General features: G+C 40.6%; 1 protein-coding gene across 21 annotated transcripts in view; it reads right to left on the minus strand.

Annotated features, from left to right (window-relative positions):
* BCAS3 (BCAS3 microtubule associated cell migration factor) overlaps window positions 1-22073 on the minus strand; it is a 611182-nt gene that overhangs the window by 384423 nt on the left and 204686 nt on the right. The window lies entirely within an intron of this gene.

Raw genomic sequence — 22073 nt, forward strand, 5'->3', positions numbered from 1 at the left:
TGGGAATGTGAGGAGGAGGAAGAAGAAGGTTGGAGGTTGGAGCATGGGCAGAAGGGAGAGTAGGGTTGAAAGTGTCACTATGTTCCTAAATCTGCATATATGAAACATATGAAACTTGTATAACTTAAATAAAATTCTTAAAAAAAGAAAAAGATACATTGTTCTCAAAACTATTTTTCTCTGTGCAAATTCTTATAAAATTGAGCCTGTAATTATTGTTTTGAGCATCTGTGCCAAAGAAATGAAAAAAGTATTTTCACATAGTACATATTTAATGAACACAGGGGTCAGTCTGTGGCGCAGTGGGTTAACGCCCTGGCCTGAAGTGCTGGCATCCCATATGGGCACTGGTTCTAGTCCCGGCTGCTCCTCTTCCGATTCAGCTTTCTGCAATGGCCTGGGAAAGCAGTGGAAGATGGCCCAAGGCCTTGGGCCCCTGCACCCGCATGGGAGACCTGGAAATAGCTCTTGGCTCCTGGCTTCAGATCGGCGCAGCTCCAGCTGTTGTGGCCATCTGGGGAGTGAACCAGCAGATGGAAGACACACCCCCCCTTTGCCTCTCTCTGTAATTCTATCTTTCAAATAAATAAAATAAATCTTTTAAAAAAATGAACATTAACTATAAACACTCCAGATGTTGTTAAACAGGTGAATGTTCAAACACTCAAATGCATGGGAGGAATGTCTGGTAATAAAACAACAGGAGGGAACTGTTCAGTATTGGGAAGGTGGGCATGGATATACAAACTAATATGATAAAACTACACAGACACACAAATGACTACAAGTAAACTTGGTGAAACCAAAAATAGAATTTTTAAAATATTTATTTATTTATTTGAAAGTCAGAGTTACACAGAGAGAAAATGAGAGGTAGAGAGAGAGAGAGAGGTCTTCCATCCACTGGTTCACTCCCCAATTGGCCGCAATGGCTGGAGCTGAGCCGACCCGAAGCCAGGAGTCAGGAGTCTCTTCCGGGTCTCCCACGCTGGTTCAGGGGCCCAAGGAGTTGAGCCATCTTCCACTGCTTTCCCAGGCCATAGCAGAGAGCAGGATTGGAAGTGGAGCAGCTGGGAGTTGAACCGGTGCCCATAAGGGATGCCAGCACTGCAGGTGGCAGCTTTACCCTCTACGCCGGCCCCCCAAAAAAGATTTTTTAGAATATATTTATGTCATTACCCTGATTGTGATCTAATATGCTACTGTAAAATATGACCACTGAAGTAAAACTGAGCAAAATGTACATGGAATCTTTTGGTGTTATTTTTTGCAAGTGTGTTTAAATCTATAAACACTGAAATTTTTTAAAAAATCAGTAAATATGGGCCGGCGCCGTGGCTCACTAGGCTAATCCTCCGCCTAGCGGCGCCGGCACACCGGGTTCTAGTCCCGGTAGGGGCGCCGGATTCTGTCCCGGTTGCCCCTCTTCCAGGCCAGCCCTCTGCTGTGGCCAGGGAGTGCAGTGGAGGATGGCCCAGGTGCTTGGGCCCTGCACCCCATGGGAGACCAGGAAAAGCACCTGGCTCCTGGCTCCTGCCATCGGATCAGTGAGGTGCGCCGGCCGCAGCGCGCCAACCGCGGCGGCCATTGGAGGGTGAACCAACGGCAAAGGAAGACCTTTCTCTCTGTCTCTCTCTCTCACTGTCCACTCTGCCTGTCAAAAAAATAAATAAATAAATAAATAAATAAATCTGTAAATATGAAGCCTTTCTAAAATAACTGCACAGGATCAGCAGTGCTCATGGGCTTGGCTTCCTTCTGCAGCTTGAATCTGACTACAGATGAGGACAAGAGTGATCAAAGATGACAAGGACCGCAGGTTGACATGGGCCAGTAATGGGCAAAGGCAGGGTACAGATAGCAACAATATCCTGCTGTGCCTGGATATTAATAAGGATCCTGAAAATCAGCACCTTACTCACAGTAGGGTAGGGGAACACATTAATATTAGGACCCAATCATGATTCTAAGGGCTAAGTGAGAAAAAAGGTCATCACTCAACAGCCGTCCCATGGTATCTAGTCTGGCCTCCCCTGACAACCAAACAGGGGATATTATAGCATGGCAGCTATCTCTAGAGCAACTGAGGTTGCAAACTTAAGTTACGGTAGGATGAGTGCACAAAAACAACCTACTAGACTTCTAGTTAGTTCTTATGCTACAGAAATCCAGGAGGAAAAAGCAGAGGTAAAGACTTAACGGCTGCTGAAGTAAACTGAGGTGTTATCCCAGTACAATATCGCCACCTGCCTGATGCAGTAACCAAGTACACGGCCTTTTGTGGATGGATGGCAGCTATCAAGCAGCTACTAAACCCAAACTGTAACTGAACAGCTCATTCGGGGAGGCCATATTACATTCCAGACCCACTTCGGGAAAGGTCAACTATAACCTGAGAATAAACAAGACAAGATGGCAAAACAGGAATGGAAGTGGATATTCCAAAGTACGAGAAGAGTGACAACTTGGGTTTTACATCTACTCTTACTCCACCATCTTAAAAAATACCATAGATTCAACAGAGACATGATTCACAGAGCTTCCTCTAAGTGCTTAGGCTTGATTCTGTCATGTCAGAACCAAAATGAAAGCTGATGGTGTTCACTTGGCCATGGCAACTGTATCACCCTAAAAACCAGACTGGAAGACTAACTGAACAAAGGAAAAATCAGCACAGGAAAATAAAAGAAAGCCATCGGCCCTGATATAAGTTAGAATTAGACAAACTATAACCACAGGCCAACCTTATTCACTTATTCATATATTATCTGGATGCTTTTTTGTGATGAAAACAGAGTACAGAAACCATATGGAATACAGAATTAAATATTTTTAATATCTGGCCCTTAAAGAAAGCTTACTGACTCCTACTATATATACCCAAACTCTGGTCAAGATTTATTTTTACCAGTTCTGGGGCAGCTGGGAGTGGACTGGCCAATGTTCCCATCTATCACTAGGATAACATACCAGCATATTGCAGATGCACACCTTTGCAACTCGAGGCTGTGCAAATTATGGCTGCTCTTTGAACAATCTGGGTCTCTCATAAAAAAGGTATGGACCCATTTATTGACAGAAATGATTGAAATCAAACTATCGATCAAGTCTACACTGCCTTACACTGCACTGATTGTAATCCAAAGTACATTCCTCAGTAATGAATGATTTGTCTGTGGTTTAAGTCCCATTTATTATCCATTGTTTCATGGCCAATCGAAGTATATATAATGGCAAAACTGAAAATATACATTCTGCAGTTGTTGGGGTTAAATGTTACCTATAAAGACAATATGGTTGGTAGTGCTGTTCTGATAAATTCATGGTTTTTTTGCTATTTGTTCTTCCAAATGTTGAATAAATGGTCTCAAAATGACCAACACAGATTAAGGAATAATTACTCATCCTATTAATTCCACTGATATTTGTTTAATGAATTTTTAAACTTTGTTTTAGAAGCAGACACAATGAAATCTTCCTGATAATTTAGCACAAGAACATGATGAAACATCTTTCAGAAAAAGCTTTGTCTTAATGCTGATTTTATTTGATATAAACATGGTCAAATTCTTATTCTTATACACTATATTCTTATTCTTATACATCCATTTATTACCATATTGATGTTTATAATTACAGAAAATCTCTTGTCATTTTTTCCTTTAAATTAGATCACATATTGGTTGCTATTCTCACCCTGTCTTTTATACTACAGTGTCTGTTTAAGTGTTTACAGGAGGTGATAATGGAACAAACCCAAGGCCTTCGGCAATGAGGCGGTCAACCAAATGCTGCTACAGGGATATACTCAGCTCCCCACCCAGGAGACAGCCACTTAAGACATCGCCCCATGCCAGCGAACAGTACCTCATCACCCCATGTCAGCAGGAAGTAGCTCTAAAGACAGATCACCGTCCCTCTACCCATCCTGGACTTTTTCAGCTAATGGAACCCCATACAACTCCTGCTTTATAAAAAAAACAAAAGGGGGGAATGTTAGTAAAATGGCACAGTCCTGACGCCATCCTAGGCTCCAGCCCCAGCCACCATTGCTAGAAGCCAGGTAGCCATGTGGCTCAACCACAGGTGTCAGCCCCACCCCCATCCTAATGGAATCTGATGCTCCTACTTCCCTGCCCACTCCCTGGCAAAGTTTTAAAAGAACTTGTTCCTGAACACGTGGCTCTCTTTCTCTCCATCTCCTGATCGCTCCCTCTCTCTGTCTCTTTCTCTGTTTGTCTCTGTCTCTTGATCTCTCTGGATCTCTTACAACCTCCTTCTCACTCTTTTTCCTTCTTCCCACCTTCCCTGCAGTCTGGCAGGTTTCTCCCAATAAATCCTTTCCCTTAAAAAAATTAGATCACATAAATATGTATTGGCATTATTTATATGATTGGATTTTTTTGTTTAATATTTATTTTGTTTATCCACGTTGTTTCTTGTACCCCTGCTCTTCCTTTTCTGCTTTCGTTTCAATTAACCAAATATTTCTAGTACTCTATTATAATTTAAATATGGAATTTTCAGATGTAGCATGTTGACCTTTGCTACAATACCATTTCATATATCTGCCTTTACCTAAGTACTCTTCATCCTTTATGGGAAAGTCATGATATGAATCGCATGTATACATTATATAACTAGAAAGAATGATTTAACTTCTTACATCTAAAATTTTGAAAGTTATAACCTTATAATCCCTATATATTTTACACAAATTAAGTAAAAAAGTCATCCTTTCTAATAAGAATCCATTTCTGAAAATCTTCACTATTTTTTAAAGATCTAAGTTTGTGTATGGCATCAAAGCTGACAACACAATTTTTAGTGTGGGTGTGCTGGCTTTATTGCTCCTTCAATTTTTAGTCCCAGCTAGAAGAGGGCAGACAGGAAGGGAGCTTACTGCTCTAGTCTCGGGGAAGATAGTTTATAAAACGTGGAGAGAATGTAATCTCAGTGACAAGTTAGGGAGAAAAGGGCAAACTCCACGCAATTAAAGGGACACAGTGGACCCACACATAGCGTGTGAATGCAGACAACTCAGTACCCCCACAGCTGAGTGCCTCAGCACCAGCTCTGGAAAGTGAGGTGAGACCAGACTGCAGCAGCCCAAGCCACTGGTGATAAAGCTGCGGAAAGAGCTTGGCCTAAGCCCGGCTTGGAGCCCGGCAGGGAAAAGATGGGGGACACGTTTCTCTCACCCTGACCACCCAGCACTGGCATCCGGTAACTGGCGGAGAGGGGTCAGGTGCCATTTTGGACATATGTAACAGCTGCGCCAGCTCCTGTCCGCATGCCCAGCACCCAGCCCAGAGGACACACCTGAGTCTGGCTGGAAGAATTGACAGAGTGCTCAGGACTGTGGGAACCCTGTGTTCTGGGATTGTAAAAACACTGTGGCTGCGTATGAGGGCATAAGGTGTGGCTGGGTCTTTGGGCAGTCCATGTGGGCTGCTCCACGTGCTCAGGGCTCCCTGACTCCCTGCTGTGGGATCCTTTGTATATCTTGTGGCAGCGTGAACAAATATTGTACCCACTAGGCTAGTGACCAGGCATTGATCTCCTTGGAAGAGAGAAGCTAGGCAGGTAAGCTTGAGACTGCACTAACAGAGCAGAAGATTAAACCTCTCCTCTGACTTAAAAAAAAAAAAAAGAGAGAGAGAGAGAGAGAGAGAGATTTACCACACCCAATTTGGGTATTACCTTGGATACTCTCCTCACATTGTAGCACTGAACTGAGCTCCCTGGCCACACCCAGCACACACCTCAGGGTATTCACTGAAAGAGCAGAAATTTTCTTTTTTAAAAAAAGAATTTTATTTATGTATTTGAGAGGCAGAGATACAGAGAGAGGGAGAAGAGACAGGATGCCAGTCTTCCATCTGCTGGTTCACTCCTCAAATGGCCACAACAGCCAGAGCTGAGCTGATCTGAAGCCAGGAGCCAGTATCCTCCTCTGGGTCTCCCACGCAGGTGCAGGGACCCAAGGACTTGGGCTATCCTCTACTACTTTCTCAGGCTGTAGCAGAGAGCTAGATTGGAAAAGGAGCAGCGGGGACTAGAACTGGAACCCATACGGGATGCCGGTGCTGCAGGCAGAAGATTAACCCACTGTGCCACAGCACCAGCCCTAAACACTTTCATAAGCATATAATCCACAGAGGCATAGTCCAAAGATAAAAATCATCACGGGGGGAAAAAATAAAAAACAACAAGTACTTCCATAAAGGCCTAAAAATAAATGCAGCAATTCAAGAACCAAGAAGAAGGAAGATAACAAGACCCCTCCAAAGGCACACAACAACACTTCTATACTAGAATGTGAAAATGAAGAGACTGAAGAAATGCGGGAAACAGAATTCAAAAAAAAATAGTTCATAGGATTACTTAGAAGTAATCAGAAGAAAATGCACAAATTAAATCCCTTCATGACATGAATCATGAAAATGAAATTTTAAAAAGAAATCAAAATGAGATATTGGAAATGAAGAAATCAATAGATCAAATTAAAAAATGCAGTGGGAAGCCTTAACAGACTCAGTGAGGCAGAAGAAAGAATATCCAAGTTAGAAGACAAATCCCTGGAAATTTCACAGTCAGACCAAAAAAAAAAAAGAAAGAATAAATTAGAAAACTAAGAAACAATGTAACAATGTTGGGGATTTATAGGATACTCTCAAATTACCCAACATACAGGTCTTTGGAGTTCCTGAAGGTATGGAAACAGAGAGTGGATTAGAAGGCCTTTTTAGTGAAATAATTACAGAAAAATTCCCTAATTTGGAGAAAAAAAGGGACATCCAAGTACAAGAAACACATAGAACTCCTAATAGGTATGAACAGCAAAGATCCTCACCATGAAACACTGTGGTCAAAATGGAAGGAAGGAGAGGGGGGAGGAAGGAAGGAAAGAAAAGATCCTAAAATGTACATGACAGTAATGCTGGATTACTTTCAGAGGATCTCCAATTAGACTCACAACTGCCTTCTCATCAGAAACTCTACAGGCTAGGAGAGAATGGTGAGATATATTCCAGTCTCAAGAGAAAAAAAAAAATCCTGTCAATTCAGAATACTGTATTCTGCAAAGCTCACTTTTATGAATGAAGGTGAAATAAAGACCTTCCATAACAATCAGAAGTTGAAAGAATTTGTCACCACTCATCCAGCCTTACAAAAGATGCTTAAGGAAACACAAAAACATGGTCATCCCTATGAAAGAAGGTGAAGGCAGAAAATTTCCCAGTAAAAGTACAAAGGAAATCCAAAGTAAAAAACAGGAATATTTATGGGAAAATGGCAGGGCCAAGTCATTACTTATCAATAGTCACCTTGAATGTAAACGGCCTCAACTCTCTAGTTAAAAGATACAGAATGGCTGAATAGATTGAAAAACAAAACCAATCTATTTGATGCCTATAAGAAACATACCTCACCAACAAAGATACATGCAGACTGAAAGTGAAAGGATGGAAAAATATATTAAATGCTAACAGAAACCAACAAAAGAGCTGGTGTAGCCATCCTAATATCAGAAAAAAAAATAGACTTTAACACAAAAACTGTTAGAAGAGACAAAAGAGGACACTATGCAATAATTAAAGGATTAATTCAACAGGAAAATGTGACTTAATAAATGTACATGCACCTAATTTCAGGGCACCTGGCTATTTAAAAGAAATGTTAATGGATCTAAAGAGAGACATAGACTCCCATACAATAGTAATGGGAAGCCGGCGCCACGGCTCACTAGGCTAATCCTCCACCTTGCGGTGCCGGCACACCGAGTTCTAGTCCCAGTCGGGGTGCCGGATTCTGTCCCGGTTGCCCCTCTTCCAGGCCAGCTCTCTACTGTGGCCAGGGAGTGCAGTGGAGGATGGCCCAAGTGCCTGGGCCCTGCACCCCATGAGAGACCAGGATAAGTACCTGGCTCCTGCCATCAGATCAGCGCGCCGGCCATGGCAGCCACTGGAGGGCGAACCAACGGCAAAAGGAAGACCTTTCTCTCTGTCTCTCTCACTGTCCACTCTGCCTGTCAAAAAATAAAAAAATAAAAAAAATAGTAATGGGAGACTTCAAAACCTCACTTTCAGCAATGGACAGATCAATCAGGCAGAAAATCAGCAAGGAAACAACAGTTAACTTACACTATAGACCAAATGGGCCTAAAGGATATCTACAGAATTTTTCATTCTATAGTTACAGAAATCACATTCTTCTCATCATTGCATGGAACTTTCTCTAGCATAGACCACATGCTAGGCCATAAAGCAAGTCTCAGCAAATCCATAAAAATCAAAATCATACCAAGCACCTTCTCTGACCACATTGGAATGAAGCTGGAAATCAACAACACAAGAATCTCTAGAACATATGCAAACATGTGAAGAGTGGACAATATGCTCCTGATGAACAGTGAGCCACTGAAGAAATCGAAAGAGAAATCATAAAACTGTTGAAGAACAGATTTTTTTTCATACTATTTGTTGAACTTACATTACTTAGTATAGAGTTAAACTTCTGTGTACAAAGTTAATTGAAAACAGATTTTAGTAAAAAGTAAGAATGGGAATAGGAGAAGGAGGAGGAAGGGCAGGAAAGTGGGGGAGCAGTGTGAGGGTCAGGTACAATGGGAAGATTCACTAAATTCCTAAAGTTATATTTATGAAATGCCTGAAGCTTGTATACTAAAAGGTTTCTGATGAAAAAAAATTTTGAAGGATACTTTTACTTGATATTGTCCAATATTTTGTTCTTTCAGTCTTTTAAACAGGTTATCCCACTGTCTTCTCACTTCCATTATATCCAATGAAAAGTCAATAGTTTGTTGAAATATTCTTTCCCTCTATGTAATATATTATTTTCCTTTGCCTTCTTCCAAGATTTGCTACCTTACTTTAGTCTTCAGAAAACTATGATCTCCTAATAAATAACTTTTGTTCTATTTAACCCTATGTGGTATTTGCTTGTCTTTATAATCATGTAAACTTATATGTCTATTAACAACAGTGTATTGGTTGCTATCTTGAATATTTTTTTCTTTCACAATCCTTCTCTCCTGGTATTATGCAATAACCACCCCACACATATTGTAGATCTGATATTATTGTACCTATTGATATGGCTAGGCTGATATTTTTCATCTCAGTTTTGAAATTTTTACTTTTTATAGATTTTGCAATTAGTACATACACTTCATATTAATTTCTGTTGCTGTAGTTTCAAGTTCCAGATTATCCATTTTTTCCTATATTTTTCTATTTCTCTGCTAATATTACTTACTTTTTCATTTACTAGGAACATTATTTTTCTTTATGTCATTTGTGGAAGGTAATAGTACCAGCTGCTTTAACATAATTGCTGCTATTAACTACATCTGAACATTGTGGCATTCATTCTGCTAATGTGCTGACTGTAGTCCTATGGGTTGATGCAACAGCTCCTGCTTGACAGTTTCCAGAGTGACATTCTGATGCCTAGCCTCCACAATCATGTAAGCCAATATATCTCATTAACGCTCTACAGTTTCCAGTTCACTGGTAGAATCCTGATGATGAAGAGGATCAGTCCAGTTCCTTTTAATCCACTACAGCTGGATTACAAACTTTGTATGATTTCCCAATTTCCAGAATGTGTCCCTGACACCAAGGATCTCCCTTACTTATTGCCTTGCACAATGCTTCTATTTTTAACATTAAATAGTAATTTATTTGAATCTTTTGGCATTTTAATATCATATTAAGAAGGAAAATATTCTAGTATCAAGAGTTCAACATTTATGAAAGTGTGCTCTAGAAAGAAGGCTAAGAGTATGGTTGGATAATATTCGGCTGAAGATATCAGGCACAGACTCACAGCAGAATCTAGGAACTGAGACAAGGGAAACTATCAAGAGCTGTGGAGTATTCTCTTGTCTAGTGGTGTGAATCCACATGATACATTCAGGAAATACACAGTTTCTGAAAATGTTCTATCAGCAGAAACACTGCCGGCTTGGACTGAAATTCAAGACAGAATGATGTGAAAGAGGGTTACAGGGGCCGGCGCCGTGGCTCACTTGGTTAATCCTGTGCCTGCAGTGCTGGCATCCCATATGGGCACTGGTTCTAGTCCCGGTTGCTACTCTTCCAGTCCAGCTCTCTGCTGTGGCCCGGGAAGGCAGCGGAGGATGGCCCAAGTGCTTGGGCCCCTGCACCTGCAAGGGAGACCAGGAAGAAGCACCTGGCTCCTGGCTTCGGATCAGTGCAGCACCAGCTGTAGCGGCCATTTGGGGAGTGAACCAACGGAAGGAAGACCTTTCTCTCTCTCTCTCTCTCTCTCTCTCTCTCTCTCTCTCTCACTGTCTATAACTCTACCTGTCAAATTAAAAAAAAAAAAAGAGAGAGAGAGAGAGTTACAGGAAGGAAACAGATATCCAGTATTCAGGTACAAATATGTACTACTCTTCCATAAACTGGATGAATGATGAGCAAGGACACAGTTAGGGGCACAAACCATGTACAACAGGGTAAGCAAAGCCATAGCACCAGAAAATGAATATCTAGGCCAGGAAGGGACCGTCTCAAGTAATAGAGAAAACTAAGATCTTGCAATCAAATTGGCCTACTGCATATTAAACTTGTGTGAGACCAGTGACTCCTTTATTAGTTTTCCATTCTGCCCCTTTGAAATGTTTATCCAATGTATGTCCTACTATTGTATTTTGATAGCAGATAGCTTCTCTAGTAGTTTAATAGATGAAAAGAAACCTCATACAAGGATGGATCTCAGAGTCTCAACAATACTTGTACTGGATTATTTCGACAGTAAAATTGGGGATTTCGAATTGGTATTTTCAAGGAATTTCAGACTTAACAATTTTTTAAAGGCATTCTGGATACAATACCACTTTATCTCTTCACCCTCTTTATGGTTTCTTGCAAAGAGCAGATATATTTAATTTCAATGAACTCAAATTTATCAATTTTTTCATAATAGAATTTGCTATTTGTCACATTTTAAAAACCTGTGCGTAACCCAAGTGACAAAGGTTCTCCCACATTTTCCTATGAAATACTTATAGTTACATGTTCTACATTTAAATCTATGCCCAAATTTGAGTTACTTAGTTGAAAAAATTACCTTCTTCACTTTGCACCTTTGCACCTTTGCTGAAAATCACTGCTGACATGTACAGGAACATTCTTGGACTTCTAGTGATTATTGTAGCTTTTTAAGTCTTGGTATCAGGCAGTGACAGCATGAAAATTTGCCCCCTTTTTTTTTTTTTTTAAAAGATTTATTTATTTACCTGAGAGGCAGAGTTACAGAGAGAGGGAGAGACAGAGAGAAAGGTTTTGCATCTGCTGGTTCACTCCCCAAATGGCTGCAAAAGCCGGAGTGGGGATCCAATCCAAAGCCAGGAGCCTGGAGCTTCTTCCAGGTCTCCCATGCAGGTGCAGGGACCCAAGCACTTGGGCCATCTTCCGCTTTCCAACATCAGCAAGGAGCTGGATCAGAAGTGGAGCAGCCAGGAATCAAACCAGCCCCCATACGGGATGCCAGCATCGCAAGTGGATGTTTAACCTAATCCACCACAGTTTCAGCCTGGCTCTCCTTTTTTAAAGTTATTTTGTCCACATTAAGTCCTATGCATTTTCATTCAAAATTCAGAATTAGCACGTTAACTTCCACAAGAATATTCTGCTGTGATTTTGATGGCTATTACAAAAATCTACAGATCAATTTGCTAAGAATTGAAATTGGAATGATATTAAATAAGCTAACACAAGAAAACGGCTTAACTTTCCATTTATTTAGCTTTTACTTACTTATGGCAACACTTTCCAGCTTTCACAGAATAAGTCTTACGAATTAAAAAGTCAGTATTTTATAATTTTAAATACCTTTAAAGCTATCAACATTGACTCTTTCTAGTATCTAAAAGTCCAATTGATTTTAGTACTAAGAGCAAATATCCTGTAACAATGTCAAAAAAATCTATTAGTTTTTATTGTGTCACAGGATCCTTTAGATTTTCTGCATGGATAACCATGTCATCATGAATAAAGATAGTTTCACTTTTTCCTTTCTGTTTTGCTGGTGGTTCTTTCCATGTTCTAAAAGGTCATTTGTAGATCTCTGATTCTCTCTTTGCAGCTCTCATCTCCTTGATACTCTGGCCACAGAATCTATACTTTCAGTATCCTTGGAATCTTAGCAACATCTCATCAACTCAGAGACCATCTGGTTCCAGTTCGGTTCGCTCTCATGTACCATGGACTAGAAACTTCCAAGGCAGTGAGCTGCAAGAATCATAGGCCTTTACTCATTTATTTATCATTCCTCAAGGGTCATCTCCTTCAATGACTAATGTACAGTGTCTAAAAAACCACTCTTAATTGTTTGATTGTCTTAGCAGACTGGTAAACCCAGTGCCTTTTACTCTACACTAGCCAAAAATGGAGATCCTAATGTTGACTCTATTTGGTGTATCCTCTACCAGGTGCTTTGCTAATCATGTTACATATGAGGTATCTTCAAAACCCATGGAAAATGTATATAATGAAAAAAAACTAGAGAAGATCTTCAAAATCTTTTGTACCAAAATAAAACTATCTTTTATTTACATCTTCCATGAAGTTTTTGGAAAGATCCTTAAACAGTCTTTCTGACATTCTCTCGATAAACTATGAAACAGGTATTGGTCTCATTTCACTAATGAGTAATCTGAAGATTGGAAAAAAATATTTAGCTAATCCTTGGGAGTATGGTTATGCATCCTACTGTATCAAATTGGGAAACAGAAATGCAGACTGCTAATAGACCAGGTATTTGTTTTTAAAGGTTGAGAAAAGTTCTGAATTTGGATACTGGTGATAGTCTATGTCACTCAGAGAACACCCAAAAATCACTGAAACATCACTGACAAGAGCATTTAGTCCAACATTTAAGATGAGAGTTAAGATGTTTGGATTGCACACTGGAGTACTTGTGTTCAATTACTGCCTTTAGCTCTGAATTCCAGTTTCATAAAACTGCAGACCTTGGGAGGAAGCAAATGATGACTCAAGTAACTGGTTACTGCTACCGCCATGGAAGACTTGGATTGAGGTCCTGGCACACAGCTTTGGCCTGGGCAAGTCCTGGCTGTTGTGGGCATTTGGCAGGTAATCAGTAGATGGAGGGTTTCCTTCTCCCTTCCCTTTGATTTTCTCAATTTGAAAAAAAAAAAATTTAAGATGGAAAGAATTTTAGTATACAAGGGTATTTCAAGAAGGCTGTGAAAAACTGGAACTAAAAAATAAGTTTAGGGCCGGCGCCGTGGCTCAATAGGCTAATCCTCTGCCTTGAGGTGCCGGCATACCAGGTTCTAGTCCCAGTCCGGGCGCCGGATTCTGTCCCGGTTGCCCCTCTTCCAGGCCAGCTCTCTGATGTGGCCAGGGAGTGCAGTGGAGGATGGCCCAAGTCCTTGGGCCCTGCACCCCATGGGAGACCAGGATAAGTACCTGGCTCCTGCCTTCGGATCAGCGCGGTGCGCCAGCCGCAGCACGCCAGCCACAGCGGCCATTGGAGGGTGAACCAAAGGCAACGGAAGACCTTTCTCTCTGTCTCTCTCTCTCACTGTCCACTCTGCCTGTCAAATAAATAAATAAATATTAAAAATAAGTTTAGGGGCTAGCGCTGTGATGTAGCAGGTTAACGCCCTGGTCTGGGGCACCGGCATCCCACGTGAGCGCCAGTTCAAGTCCCGGCTACTCCACTTTTGATCCAGCTCTCTGCTGTGGCCTGGGAAGGCAGTGGAGGATGACCCAAGTCTGTGGGCCCCTGAACCCACATGGGAGACCTGGAGGAGGCTCCTGGCTCATGGCTTTGGATCGGCACAGCTCCAGCTGTGGTGGCCATCTGTAGAGTGAACCAGCAGATGGAAGACCTCTCTCTCTCTCTCTCTCTCTCTCTCTGCGTAACTCTGACTTTTAAGTAAATAAGTAAATCTTTAAAAAAAAAAGTTTATCTTGATGCCAAAAAACTTGAATGGATTTCAATATGGTTTCTTTTGGCAACAAGATAACCCCATCTTTTAATTCCATTTTCCATTAACATTTTAACCAACACTCTTTTGTTTACTGAATCTCCAGAAAACTAGTATTTGGGGGCAAGGAGGCCCTGCGTGGGCCCCTGTACCCACATGGAGACCTGTAATAATCATCTCCTGACTTCAACCTGAGCCAGCCCTGTTCATTGCAGCCAACTGGGAAGTGAACCACAGGATGGAATCTCTCTCTGTATCTCTCTGTCTCTGTTACTCTGTCTTTCAAGTAAGTAAATCCTTTCTAAAAAAAAAAAAAAGCAAGTTCCTTTTTTGACAAAGACACTAATCATACTATTTAGTAGGACTGTCCTGGTATGATAAAATTACCACTTACCTGCTTATCAGATGTTTCAAAAGCAAGTTTTCATTTACCTAAATTAGTATGATAAATCCAAGAATGACTTGAGTCCCCTAAGATAATTCAGAAGTAAATTTACAAAATACTTGTGAGGTTTCCACTTACTATCGAATACAAGGACAACTTTTCTTACTGCATATGTGCTTTACGAGGGAAATTACTGTCAGATGCAGGGATACCCCATGTCACAGACCACAAAACAACCTAATTCAACATAATTAGATCCACATATTTGATTTTTTTCTTTGTCTGAATAAAGTACACTCAGAGTTCTTGGAAGACTTCAAAATAACATGATTTTACAGTACTCAAAGATAGCTACATTGACCATGTGCCATAAATATGTGATTTCATGTATATGATTTCCTATATCACTTAAAAATGATTTTCAGTAGGCTTATAAAAATTAATTTGGATGTTCTTAAATCTTGTTGTTTTGTTATTCAGAAGTTCCCAATCTCCAACATTAAAGAATGTGCCCTAGAGCAAAATAATTTTCTATGTGCTTTTACTATTTGTTAATGAGAAATACCACTGCTAGTAGCAAACCTTTATATCTATTATGTGTGAGGCACTATTCTAAGAATGAGAGATACCAGAAAGGTTTAAACAAGATTCCAGTTTCCAGAACAGACATATGGATAAATCATAAGGCAAATAAGCCTATGGAAAGGTGGTAAGTGTGTAGGTATATTAAGTGCTTTAAATATTCAAATTCTAAAAGGATATAGATGAGGCATAGCACATCAGTACTAGAAAAGATAGTACAGGGTTTTAAACTTAAGAAATAAAACCTATTCAGAATACTGAAATATTAATGTGTCTTTTTTGACTGCAATGGAATGAAGCTGGCAATTCACAACACAAAAAACTCTAGAAAATATGTCAATACATGAGGATAACATGTTCATTAATGACCAGTGGGTCCAAAGAAATCAAAAGGGAAATCAAAAAATTCCTATGAACTAATGAAGATGACAACACGACATATCAAAATTTATTGGATATAGCAAAAGCAGTGATAAGAGGAAAGTTTTTAGCAATGAGTGCCTACATTAAGAAATCAGAGAGACCAGTGCTGTGGTGTAGTAGATTAAACCCGTGGCTGGCTGGCGCCATGGCTCCCTTGGCTAATCCTCTTGTAAACAATGTCATAGCTAAGAACTTGTATAATGAATCTCATTCACAATAGCTATAAAAATTTTAGATACCTTGGATAAGTTTAACCAAGGAAGCAACAGATCTCTATGAGGAAAATTACAAAACATTAAGGAGGGGCCGGCGGTATGGTGCAGTAGGTAAAGCCACCGCCCACAGTGCTGGCATCCCAATCAGATGCTGGTTCTAGTCTCGACTGCTCCAGTTCTAATTCAGCTCTCTACTAGGGCCTGTGAAAGCAGTGGAAGATGGCCTAAGTCCTTGGGCCCCTGCACCAGTGTGGGAGACCCAGAAGAAGTTCCTGGCTCTCGGCTTTGGATCAGTGCAGCTCCAGCCATTGAAGCCATCTGGGGAGTGAACCAGGGGATGGAAGACCTCTCTCGCTCTCTTTCTCTGCCTCAGCCTCTCTGTACCTCTGCCTTTCAAATAAAATAAATGTTTAAAAAATATATGGCAATCACTTTATTAAAAAATTAAGGAAAGAAACAGAAGAAGACTGAAAAAATTGGTAAGATTTTTCCATGTGCATGTATTAAAAGAATCATCAAACTGTCCATACTACCTGAAGTAATTTACAAATTTAATGTGATCCCAATCAAAAGACCAAGGACATTCTCAGATACAGAAAAAAAAATGACCTTAAAATTCATATGGAAACACGAGAGACCTGAAAAGTTAAAGCAATCTTAAACAATAAAAACAAGCCCCAGGGTTGTGGCATAGAATGAGGAAACATCTGACAAAAAGTGAGGCACATTCTACAAAATAAACGACCTGTAATTCTTAAACATGCTGAGTTAGGGAAAGGGATTTGATTCAGTGTTTAAGAAACAGCTTGGTGTGTCTTCATCCTGTACCAGAGTGCCTCAGCTATGCAAACTTATCGCTAGAACACACCCTGGGAGGCAGTATGTGATGGCTCATGTTGCTGGGCCTTGCCACCCATGTGGAAAAGACCTCAACTGAGTTCCCAGCTCCTGGCCCAACTCTGGCATTGACAGAATCGTGGACATTTGGTGAGTGAATCAGTGGATGAAAGATAAGCTCTCTTTTTTTTTTTCTAAAGATTAATTTATTCATTTGAAAAGCAGAATAACAGAGACAGAAAGAAAGAAACAGATCTTCCACCACTGGTTCACTCTCTAAATGCCCACAATAGCTGGAGTTAGCCGGGCCAAATCCAGGTATCAGAACTCCACACAGATCTTTCAGATGGGTGGGAAGAACGAAAGTACTTGGGTCATCACCCATTCTCTCTCATGTGCATTAACAGAAGGCTGAACGGAAACACAGAGCAGAAGAGACTCAAAATGGTACTCACCCGGGAAGCAGGCATCCTAAGCAGGGGCTTAACCACCTGGCCACAACCACCACCACCTCTAACATTCAAATAACCAACATAAATAAATAAAAGTTTTTTGAAAAGTGCTGAGATAGGGGCTGGCACTGTAGCGTAGCAGGTAAAGCCACCACCTCTGGTGCCAGCATCCCATATGGGCTTCAGTTTGTTTTTGTTTTTCTTTTCTTTTCTTTTCTTTTTTTTTTTTTAACAGATAGAGTTAGACAGTGAGAGAAAGACAGAGAGAAAGGTCTTCCTTCCGTTGGTTCACCCCCAAAATGGCCGCTACAGCTGGCACTACACTGATCCGAAGCCAGGAGCCAGGTGCTTCCTCCTGGTCTCCCATGCGGATGCAGGGGCCCAAGCACTTGGGCCATCCTCCACTGCCTTCCCAGGCCACAGCAGAGAGCTGGACTGGAAGAGGAGCACCTCGGACTAGAACCCAGCGCCCAATATGGGCTCCAGTTTAAATCCCAGCTGTTCGCTTCTGATTCAGCTTCCTGCTGATGCACCTAGGAAAGCACTGGAGAAAGGTGCAAGTGCTTGGGTCCCAGTACCCACGTGGGACACCTGGAAGAAGCTCCTGGCTCTTGGTGCTGGAGCAGGGTAGCTCCAGCCATTGTGGCCTTTTGCGGAGAAAACCAGCAGATGGAAGACCCCACTTCTATTCTCAAGTTAATATTTTTTAAATACATAAGTCATGATCCAACAAACATGCTTCTTTCAGAAATCTTAACACAAGAATCAGTTTCATTTAGCGCAACAGAAATATACAAAGTATGAAATATTTTATAAAACAAAAAAAGGAGATAAAATAAATAATTCCACATTCTATATGCAGGCAGCAACCCTGAGCTCAGATCCCAGCCAGCCTTGAGACCATGAGGCACAGAACAGACAATCTACAATGTACAGCTGCTCCTTGATTTACACTGGGGTTATGTCCTGATTATTCTACTGGAAGCTGAAAATGCATATAATACATCTAACCTACCAAACACCACAGCTTAGCCTTGCTCACCTTAAACATGCTCACTTACAGTAGCCTACAACTGGGCAAAATCATCTCACACAAAGCCAATGGACAGTGAGAGAGAGAGACGGAGAGAAAGGTCTTCCTTTGCCGTTGGTTCACCCTCCAATGGCTGCCGTGGCTGGCGCACTGCAGCTGGCGCACCGCGCTGATCCGATGGCAGGAGCCAGGTACTTCTCCTGGTCTCCCATGCAGGTGCAGGGCCCAAGCACTTGGGCCATCCTCCACTGCACTCCCTGGCCACAGCAGAGAGCTGGCCTGGAAGAGGGGCAACCGGGACAGAATCTGGTGCCCCGACCGGGACTAGAACCCGGTGTGCCGGCGCCACAGGCAGAGGATAGCCTAGTGAGCCATGACGCCGGCCACACAAAGCCAATTTGTAATAAACTGTTGAGTGCCTCCTGTAATTTATTCACTATTATACACAAAGTGAAAAACAGAAGGCAATCTTTACTATTTGAAGTCAAACTCACCATCATTTTTTTTTAATTTTATTGATTTGAGAGAGTTAGAGAGAGAGAGAAAGGTCTTCCTTCTATTGGTTCACTCCCCAAATGGCCGCTATGGCCGGCACTATGCTGATCCGAAGCCAGGAGCCAGGTGCTTCCTCCTGGTCTCGCACGCGGGCACAGGGCCCAAGCACTTGGGCCATCCTCCACTGCCTTCCCGGGCCACAGCAGAGAGCTGGACTAGAAGAGTAGCACCCGGGATTAGAACCCGGCACCCAGATGGGATGCCAGCACCACAGGCACAGGATTAACCAAGTGAGAGCCATGGTGCCGGCCCCTTACCATCAATTTTTTAAAAGACTGACTGACTTATTTAAAAGGCACAGTGATAGAGGGGGAACAACACTGCACTACTGGCTGGAAGTTCATTCTCCAGTTACTATCTCACCCAGGAATGGATATCATGGATCAAATGCTCAGACAGTGGTGATGATTCCACAACAATATGAATATGATTAATATCACTGAACTGTACAGTTAAAAATAGTTAAAAGGGCATATTTTATTTTTCATGTACTTATAAATTTTAAAAAACTAAGATTCAATTGCAGGACAAAACAATACAGATGAAGAAAAACATATAAAATTATTTTCATGTCTGCAGCCTATCACAAAAAGTGGCAACAGGTATATAAAAAGAAAAATACAGAGAATGCAGATTCAAGATTTATTCATTTTAATTAAAGCTGATAAATCCCCCCAAAAAAAAACTTGGCAAAGAAAATTCCAAGATCCCATCAAAAAGACAACTGTGTTTTCCCATAGGTACTAATGGAAAACCTAAGCTCATAACTATGAAGCACTACAAAATAATCTGTCCATGTTAGGAACTCAAATCAGAAATGTTAAGGGAAATCACTTGGGTTTTTGTTTTGTTTTGTTTCTTGTTTTTTGTAAACTATAGTCCTTCTAGATTACAGTAATAATTGATAAAGAGAAGACAGTTGGGATCAGCATGTGGCATAGGAGGTTAAGCCAGCGCTGGCAATGCCAGCAACCCATATAGGTGCAGGTTTGTATCCTGACCACACCACTTCCGATCCAGCTCCCTGATAACGGCCTGTAAAAACAGTAGCAGATGTACCAAGTGTGTGGGCCCCTGTAACCCATTTGAGTGATCTGGAAGAAGCTCCTGGCTCTTGATTCAGCCTGGCCCAGCCCTCATGGTTGCAGCCATTTGGGGAATGAGCCAATAGATGGAAGATCTCTCCACCTATAACTTTGGTCTTTCAAGTAAATAAATAAATCTATTTTTTAAAAAAGATAAAATAGTACTGCCTTATTAAGAACAAAGTAATCTAGGTAAATACTCAGTGAGATTTGAAGAAGACAAAACAAATTTCAATAAAAAAAGCAACTGGTGATCTTCTATATATAAAGGTAATTAAAAATGAATCTCAATGAAGAATGGGGTGGGAGAGGGAGTAGGAGATAGGATGGTTTACGAGTGGGAGGGTGGTTATGGGGGGGGAGGACCACTATAATGCAAAAGTTGTACTTTTAAAATTTATATTTATTAAATAAAAGTTTTATATTAAAAAAAGCAACTGGAGGTACAGAGATTAAAAGGTAACATGCATGCTTTGCTCCATTACTTCAGGATTATCTAAAAGTTACTTCTAAATGTTCTTAGGTATTTCTAGTAAAATAAAAAAAATACTGAAGAAAAAAAGAAAGAAGGTATTGAAAAACAAAAGGCAATAGATGCACAAAGTTGTACAGATTCTGAGCAAATGCAGTAAGTTGTAAAAATTAAACTCAAAAATTACTGTGATTTTCAAAAACATATATTCTATTTAGAAAATCCAAGAAAACTTACTAAAAAACTATTTCATAAAAAAAAGTGTCCCAAAGCATAAAGACAGCAAATAGATACAAAACAATCAACAGTTATGCCAAACCACAACAATGATTAATTTTAAAATGTAGTGACTCCTAGGTGGAATACTTATATAATGGGAAGATATCTATTCTAACTATATTAAAATATAATTTCAACACATTCCAAATAAGTCTCCACAGGATTCTGTGTAAATCAATAGAGTTACAAAATACTAGGAAAGTTTTTGCAAAAGGAAAACAAATGGCAATATGATGCTAAAGTAAGTAAAACAATACAATGTTGGTAAAGGGTGTTGTTTGATTTTTACTTCTATTTAGCAAAATTTATAAACATAGAAAAAAAGTATAGAAAAGTCAACAATGAAACACCTGCATTGATAACACCCAGCTTTGATAATTATTAACACTTTGAAAATGTTGGGGCCAGCCCTGTGGTGCAGGTTAATCTTGCACCTGCGGCACTGGCATCCCATATGGCTGCTGGTTCTAGTCCAGGCTGCTCTGCTTCTGACCCAGCTCTCTGCTATGGCCTTGGAAAGCAGTGGAAGATGGCCCAAGTGCTTGCAGCCCTGCACCCGAGTGGAAGACCCGGAAGAAGCTCCTGGCTCCTTGTTTCAGAGCAACTAAGCTCTGGCGTTGTGGTCATTTGGGGAGTGAACCAGCAGATGAAAGATCTTTTTTTGTCTCTCTCTCTCTCTCTCTCACTGTCCATAACTCTACCTAAAGAAAAAAAGAAAATGTTGCTGAACCTATCTCATTATTTCCTTTGTTTTGACTGAATATTTTAATGCAAATTAGATATAGTATATCACTTCAATGAGATTATATCATTATCAGATAAAATTCTTGGAAAAAACATAAATGTCTCAAATGTCATTTATACTTCATAGAATTTACTCAAATTCTAGCCCAAAGTTCACACATTGTACTGAGTTGAAGTGTATCTCAAGTCTCTCATAAACAGAATATTTATCCTTCTAGTCTATCTGTTCTATCATCTAACCACCCTTCCTCTACTGCTAGAATATTTTAAAGCAAACTACTAAAATTACTTACAATACTTTTGTATGATTGAAAAATAGACTTTAATATTCTTTATCATCATTTAATATGTCAAGTGTAAAAAATCTCACCTTTTGGGGCCAGCATTGTGGTGGAATGTGGCACCCCATTCCATATGGGTGCCAGTTCGAGTCTCAGCTGCTCCATGTTCAATCCAGCTCCCTGTTAATGTGCCTGGGAAAGCAGCAGAAGATGGCCCAAGTGCTTGGGCCCCTACACCCACGTGGGAGACCCAGAAGAATCTCCTGACTTCTGGCTTTGGTGTGGCCCAGCTCCAGCTGCTACGGCCCTTCAGGGAGTGAACCAGCAGATGGAAGACCTCTCTGTCTCTTCCCCTCTCTATCTGTAACTCTGACTTTCAAATAAGTAAAACAAGTCTTTAAAAAAATTCTCACGTTTTAATGAAAACTATCATTTTATCTTTGGTTTGTGTGAAAGAGGATCCACAGTTTGTTCTCAGATGATATTTCCAAAGCCTCTCCTTTAATCTTTAACACTTGCCCTGACACACAAACTCCTATTTTCCTATTAAAATACACATATGTGGTTCTCAACAGACACCTTAAACTTTCCCCAGCTAATCTACACTTTACTATCCACTAAGAAACTAAACATGCAAAAGAAAAACTTGTTTTTGAGTATTTGTGAATATATGCTCTTATATACGCAGGTGTATGTATGTATATGTGAATTTATCTATA

Source organism: Oryctolagus cuniculus, chromosome 17 (assembly GCF_051225735.1).
Source record: "Oryctolagus cuniculus isolate XC-2025 breed Fujian yellow rabbit chromosome 17, ASM5122573v1, whole genome shotgun sequence".
Lineage (NCBI taxonomy): Eukaryota > Metazoa > Chordata > Mammalia > Lagomorpha > Leporidae > Oryctolagus > Oryctolagus cuniculus.